The sequence below is a fragment of the Empidonax traillii genome, unplaced genomic scaffold, assembly GCF_003031625.1.
Source record: "Empidonax traillii isolate 1590-97213 ecotype Southwest subspecies unplaced genomic scaffold, ASM303162v1 scaffold293:size840699, whole genome shotgun sequence".
NCBI lineage: Eukaryota > Metazoa > Chordata > Aves > Passeriformes > Tyrannidae > Empidonax > Empidonax traillii.
The window spans coordinates 808,973-816,784 of NW_020955486.1; the positions used below are offsets into that span (position 1 = coordinate 808,973).

General features: G+C 42.2%; 1 non-coding gene across 1 annotated transcript; it reads left to right on the plus strand.

The window, feature by feature from the left end:
* Positions 1-2,564: 2,564 nt before the first annotated feature.
* TRNAG-GCC lies at positions 2,565-2,637 on the plus strand. Its single transcript has one exon. It is a non-coding gene; the product is annotated as a tRNA-Gly (tRNA).
* The last annotated feature ends 5,175 nt before the right edge of the window (positions 2,638-7,812 follow it).

Sequence of the window (7,812 nt, forward strand, 5' to 3'; positions counted from 1 at the left end):
ACAAAGTGATGGTCTGGCACCTTTTTTTGTGGCCTGTGGAAGCCCCTGCAGCCTATTTCCCTACTTTAAAATGGGAGAGGGCTTTCCATGCTAGAAGGTGGCTTTGCTTTGTTTTGTTTTGTTGGTTTGTTTTTTTTTTTTAATTGTTTCATTTCCCTTCCCCTTAACCATGATTTAAATACAACATCTGGCACAACTCTGGAAAAAAAAATGCAAAACCCCCAGCTAATGAAAAAAGACTTCAAATTCCTGTAGTATCCTCTGCTGTTTGCATTTGGTTCTGCTCTACTTTACTTTTTAGACCTCTACTTTCTATCGCATATCTTTTTTATATCCAGCCCTTCTCAGGCAGCATTTCACTCGAAGTGTAAACTTTGGATTGTTACTCTTCTGGGAAAGTGCCTGTTTAAATAAAGAGAAAAATGCTCTCTCACTGAGCCCCTAGACCTTCATGCCAATGTTTGCAGCACAGCCTAAAGTGACTAAAACAAAAAGTAGGCCTCGCTTTCTGGCTAGTCAAAAAACCATCAAATACTTTCTTGATTCTCTCCCTGTTATTTAATACTGGAATGTTCATTCACACGCCAGACCGAAGAAGTTGTTTTTTAACAGATTTAAGAGGAAGCCAGTTGGGAGGGTCAAAGCTGTAACTAATGTGCTCACACATAGTTGAGTAGGACTCTGGAACCACAAATTGCAGGACTGCGGGAAGGAATAGGAGCATGTTTTCCCTGGTTTGCTCTTGCTGCCTCCTTAAGCACACTGCCACAAACAATGACATGAGCCCCTTCTCAGGAAAGACACCTCCACACCATCACACAGCACACCCTGTGTAGTGTTACGCACACAGAGCTTGCCTGGGGACTGAGAGCAAGTGTTCCTTGAGAAGAAAGCAAAAAGTCATTTAGCTTCCTTGTAGGACTAACTTCTCTAAAACCCTGTGAGCAGTATAATGCAGAATTTCTTGATAGAACCAGCAAAATAAATTACAACAAACTATACATGTCTTGTACTCCTCGAGTGCAGGGATCAACACTTTCCTGATATTTAGACTGCACAATTACATTCCATCACAGTTAGAAGCAGTAGTTGTTTTAGCAATAAAATCACATAATCCTTTCTTCCTGAAACTGAGAAAAAAAATTTAAATGGTATGGTACTATAAGTAAAGATAAACAGTTGCAAGAGAGCTCCTGCCATCAGTATGATTCTGAAATAATATGCATACATTGATGGCTGTCACTCATGCCAGTAACACTTTTAAAATGTACCAGAATAGCTCTATCCACAGGTGTTACCAGAGCAATGCCCATCTGCACTCTGAATATTTAGTAAGGAAGCATTAAGACTTCCTGTTTTTATACTTATAGCTACCTATTTTTAGTGGGACTGCATACCTAGAACTTAATGAAAAGATCCAAATATAATGTCAATGTGATTTAAAAATATGCACTGCATCTTTTAAGTTGACATTTCAATTAAAAATTAATAAGATCCAGTTATATGGTGATGCTGTGCTAAGACTGCATTTTTACTAGTCAAGTTTTGTTCTTAGGCAAAGTGACAGATTTCTCTAAGATAGACAGAGCCAGGAAGTTCAATCCTCCAGCCACTCAAACCAGAAAACTATAATTAAGGGTGCATTTAAGCACTTCCCAAAATTGAGGTATCACATTTTATGGATAAATGTATTTCGTAGAATCATTAAGGTTGGAAAAGACCTCCAAGATCATCAGGTTCACCCATTAACCAAACACCATCATGCCAACTAAACCATAGCAATAAGTGCCATGTCCAGTCATCTCTTGAACACTTCCAGGGATGGAATTACCTTTCAGGTAGTTGTAGAGAACAGTAAGGGCTCACTTGAGCCTCCTTTTCTCTAGATTAATCAACCCCATCTCCCTCAGCTGCTCCTCATAGGACTTACCCTCTAGACCCTTCCCCAGTTCTGTTGCCCTTCTCTGGACATGCTCCAGGACTTTAGTATCTTTCCTGCGGTTATAGTAGCTTCATGAGTTCTTCCACCAGTTCCCTCAGTACCCTTGGATGAATCCCGTCTGGTCCTGTAGACCTGTGAGTGTCTAAGTGGCACAGAAGCTCACTCTGTGGTTCCTCCTGGATTGCAGGGGATCTGTTCTGCTCCCCATCCCTCTCCACCAGCTCAGGGGCAGCTGCCCTGGGGATAACCAGTCTTTCCTTTGAGGACTGAGGCAAAGAAGGCATCAAGTACCTCAGCATTTTCCTCATCCTTGATTACAATGTTCCCCTCCACATCCAATAAAGGATGGAGATTTTCCTTGGCCATCCTTTTGTTGTTAACGTATTTATAAAAACACTTTTTATTACGTTTCACAGCAGTAGCAAGATTGAGTTCTAGCTGAGCTTTCACCTTTCTAATCTTCTCTCTCCATGACCTAACAACACCCTTGTACCCTTCCTGAGTTGTCTGCCCCATCTTCCAAAGGTCATAAATTCTTCCCCTCTCCCGCCAAGTTCCAGCAAATGCTCCCTATTCAACCAGGCTGATGGTTTTCCCCCTCATCACATTGTTGCTTTGTGAGCCCCTGATGGTCTAGTGGTTAAGGACGCGACGCTGCCTCCGCCGAGGCCCGGGTTCGATTCCCGGTCAGGGCCACTCCCTGGGCAGATGGAGCTCGTTAGCCCTGTAAGGCAATCCATCTACGTCCTGAGGACCTCGCTGCCACCGTCCAAGCTCGCTTGGCCCCGGTAGACGAACCTTAGGATTAAAGGGTGGGCTCAGTTCCGCACACACTGTGTCTCACCTAAAAAAATCCAATGTGCAGGCTGGAAGGCGTAAAGACCTTCCCCGGATCTTCGTTCGCGAAGACTGGCCATTACATTGTTACTTTCTTGTGGCTAGTCTATTAAAGCTAATAACTGCATATCAACTTTTAATTCACATCAAATTTTAACAGGAAAACAATGCCACGTGCCCTGTAAAAGGTTATTGTACACATCTAAGTGTGTGTACCTACCGTCTAAAGCTCTTGCAAGTACCTGCTTTGACTTGGTTGCAGCAGCTCTGCTTTATGACAGTGAGCAGACCCATGTGCTCAGCTCAACTTGTGTAACAAGGAATTAAATAGAGAAAAAAGCATCCAATCATGTTTTCTTCTAAGAGCTACTTAATTAATTAAGGTCCCTTTGCTGCTGCCATAGTAATCACATCTGACATATCCCTAGCGAGACTGCACGAGACAGAAGTACTTATGATACGGAGGCAGGACTTGGCTGTTGTCACTAAATCTGGTCTTTTCTTTAAAACCACTCATATCTCTTGCACCTTGTCATTCCACAAGTTACATGTAAACCCAGTATGTAAGAAGTACTTTGTTTGCTACAGTCATGCACGAAATTACCCCACACTACCTGCACTGCAAAAATAGCTCCTGGTTAGCCTTCCCAAAGCTACTTTATGGGTGCCTTGAACCATATAGTCCCACTCTGTTCTCACCACAAGCAGAGGCCACTTCATACTTGTGAACATCATTGTTATCCTCCTCTGGCCCTCTCCACTTACAGGAAAAGCTCATTCTGCTCACAGTTCACTTCCACAACTGGCAAAAGTGTTGACCCTGCTAGATGAACCCATTCATTTCTCAATTCCAACCAGTATCTCGCTCTCAGGGTAAATGCTACAGACTAAACTTCAGGAGAAAGAATAATTTAAAAAGAAAAAAAGTCCATAAATTGGGATTGCTCAGGGGTTTCTTCCAGCAGAATGTTTTGCTGTCATAGACAAGCTTTAAAAGACACAGGAATTTCCTGTGGAGCAGAAGTTGTGACTCCTGACAATGAGCACTACTGTCCATCTTTTAACTGACTGCCCTTGGATTTGGTTCCCAAATTCCCATACACAGAGAACTTTTCTTGAGCAATCTGTAGAAACTGGACATTTTCCATCAGACTTTTTGATTGTCACTGTTAACATGCCGATTTCTCAACTTTTATATTTGCCATTGGCAGCACAAGTCACATAAGTGTTGTTATTAGTGTTTTGTCACCTTATCAATAGCTTGTCAAGACCCAAGCTCTCATTTGGTGGTAGATACTTCAAGAATCCTCCACATTTACAGAGCCAAAACAAAACAGGTGGGGTATGTTGCTGTACAGTTCAGAAAATGTTTCCCATTTAACTTTGTTAGCTTCCTGGGCTAGTCTAAGAGATGAACAAAGACAACTAACTTTTACTTTTAATGACCAAATGAAAATAAAGATCACCTAAAACTGTCTTTGGTAGCCAAAGAAAGGCCAGGACTCTGGAGTGTCCAGTGGGAATGTCACCTAGCTGCCCTAGGCTTGCATGGTTCAAAGCTTGCTCTTGGCACTGCCAAATGACCAGGGACTACCTCCTCCCAAGTCATCTGCCAATTCACGACAGGCAAAAAACTCAAAAGAAATCCCTTAGCTCTGCAGCTTTTTGTAGAAACCTCAAAAAGAAAGGCTATTTACCTCTAACTCCTCTGAGATCTGCTGTCTGTATGTATGTTGACATTGAATTTACTGTGCAAACACTAAAAGCCAGAGAACTTCCACCCCAGCAGAAGTGCACATACCTTGTTTCCTCTTGCTCTATTCTGTGGCTGTGTCCAGTTTCTCACTTGTTGTAACAAGTTGCAATGTCCTAACAAACTCATATCAATTATCTTGCTTCCAAGGTAAGATTGCCAAGTCTCTCACATCATCTCATCATTTCCTTAAGCTACCCTTAAGGAAAGATTCCCTGCCACCTCTTTCAAAGATCTTTGAAAGATCTCCTAGGAAGGTGGGAAACCTCCTACCCACAGACACAGGCTGCTGCTAAGCACAGGGAGAAAGTCTCACCATTTTCAATTCCAGCAGACAGTCAGGGATACTGGGCAGAGACAGCCCAAGACAGCAGCCTGTCCACACACCATCATCTGCCCAGAGCAATACATCTTGAGGTATTCTTGGTAATTTGCACAGTTTCTCTTATTAATGGACAATCAAACATGTGCTGGAGCCCATCCAGTCTTTGGCTCATTAACAGGAAGACCTGAGAATGGCAATAAAACTCTCTAGGAAAGGGAGGCAGGAATTTGAGACTCTAATCAAAGACCCGTAGGAGGGCCTGAAACCAACCCTTTCTCACCAGCAAGCTCAATATGGCTGTGCCCTGACAGGGCCTGCTGGTTGTTCTGGACATGTGACATGTCAGAAAACAGAATAATGCAGCTTAACTAGGAAACAGGTATTGCATCCTCCATGTCGCACAGGTTGGCCCTGAAGTAAAGGAAGTGTTTTTTCTTAATTTATAAGGCATGGAAGTTAACCTCAAGGTACTTCCAGTTCAAAATATGGTTCTCCTTTCCTGATAATGATCAAATAGTACACTGTAATTCAAACCCACATCCTAGAAAGGTGAACAGCAAACAGCTACACCAGCTTCTCAGGGCACCTGCTTCCAATGATCTACCCTCCTCCTTGCACAAATAATGTCAGGAGATGAAAACCTTAAAGTAATTATCCATCCTCATCCCCTGCCTGCACATCTTGTTTTGTCTGTGCTTCCACTATAGCATATAACCCTTCAACTATACATGATTTCTTTAACTCAAAACATGAATTAATGCAAGCACACTAAATACCACAGTGTGGTGACTTTTTTTAATGCATTAAAAATAAAAACAATATTTTCTTTTTTTTCCTGCAGGAAGAAACTGGAGACAACCCATGTCAGCAGCTAAATTAAAACTAGTCTTTCTAAACAAAAGGTGCTCTTTTCTAGAGACTTAGGCTCAGTCATCACCTCCAGATTTAGTGGACTGCAGCTTCTTCAGCTTTTGGGAAATACAATTTGACGGTTTGCAGGGAAAGATTTACTTTTATTTATACACATCTATAAATAAAGACTCCATACTGTGGCATCACCAGTCAGATGCATGACAGAAGTTCAGCTTCTTTTGAAGAGAAACAGTCAGGATTATAGTGTGGGTCATTTCCTAACTGCATCTGAAAAATGCATCTTCCCTTATCTACCAGTGCTGAAGAGGACTGCACCTGTTTGGTGCCTCTCACTGCCAGGGCTGCAGCCTGCCCTCTCAGGCCTAAGTCAGAAGACAGTGATGCAAAGATACTGAGGGGAAGGAAACAATAGAGAAGAGCTTTGCAAAAGGGGGACTTTGCCCTCAGTAATTAAAAGTACCATGGATTTCCAACCAGCTCTAGCAGCTTTCCATCTACAGACAAGCGAAAGAAAAAGGGGAACAACACACAGTCCAATTCACTGCCAAAAAGATTGCAGAAATACACCTTCATGAGAATCTTAAAGTATGAGCAAAAGGAAATCTTGACAGATGGATAGTTTTAGCAAGGCCAAAACATGTAAACAAAAGATATCAAGGGAAAAAAAATAGGGAGGTGGGGGGAAGCAGGAAGGATCCAAATGGATTTAAATCTGTTTCGGGCTACAGAAAACAGGTTTGCTGACTAAGAGCAATGCCTTGAACTATTTAACCACAAATAAACCTCTTGAAAAAAAGTTATGCCCATAAAGTTATTTACACAACAGCTGGGACTCCCAATTTTTCAAGCCCTGTATCTTCTCTAGCTACATAACATTTTATATCGCCAGTAGTTCTTGCCCATCACAAAGTAGTGAAAAAGCCCTTGTCAAAAACAAGTCAGAAATGCAGAATCTTGAAGGAATCGGACCAGAGACAATCAATTTAGGACTCTGCTCACCATTTTGTTTAGCATGTTTTCCTTGGTTCTGAGTAGCCCAATATGCTTCTGAAGGACTACGGAACAGTTTGACTTATTGAGGAGGGTTTAAAAAAAAGATGGTAACAAGTGGTTGTTCGTTTTACCTTTGCTGTAAATCTGAGGACAACACACAGGGCACCACATCAATTCCAAACAAGTGCAGGCAGATACACAGCATGCTGCCTGCCCCGATCACACCACAGAGCAGCAAAAAAATAAGGCTTGCTAGGAAGACATAAAAATATTCAAATCTGTTGTAAGTAGAAGTCCAGTTTAAGGAGGTCTGAACCCTCCTAACTCCAGAAAATCATCACCACTACCTAGACAGAGTAAGCCAACCCACGGGTCTCAAACAGCCCTATAGCAGAGGCAGTTTTCAGCTGGTAACGTGAGCAGCATTTTGAGGAGCAGTGCGGTGCAAGAGGGCTATTCACCAAGACTGAGAAAAAGCCTCCACACATTCAAATCAGCTCAAACTCAATCTTTGATAGAGGCATCATGATAGCTGTATCTTGGTGAATTTTTAGGCAGAAATAAAGAATTTCTGAGAAAGTACAACTACCCCCATGTGAACTAACTATCCAGGAACATAAACTTTACACGGTAGGCAATCTAATCACCAGTGCTGTGATTGCTTTGCTGCAAGTCCAGAAGATTGGGTGATGGACCACAAAATCATGTCATTCATGTCATGCTTGGTGTTAAAATACTACATGTTTTGACAGATGAGGAAAGTTGAGGACTGACAGCTATTTCCCTCACTCCTGGAAAGGATTCATAACAAGAGGAACCATAAAGCCATCTGATGCCAGAAAATACAAACCACATAGACCCTGAAACCTCCCTTTCTGCCAAAAGAACTCAGGCTTTGCACTGCCCAGGAGCATGAACTGACTCTCTCTCTCTAAAGGGATCATTTGTCTTTTTTTTTGTAGGATGTTTTACTCAGGTCTCTCTAGAGTCCCCTAGTAGGGGAGGCAGATGTACTCAATACTCAATGCTGAAATTACGAAGCCATCAGCATTTGCCATGAATCATTCGGCATCAACCACAAGAGATTTT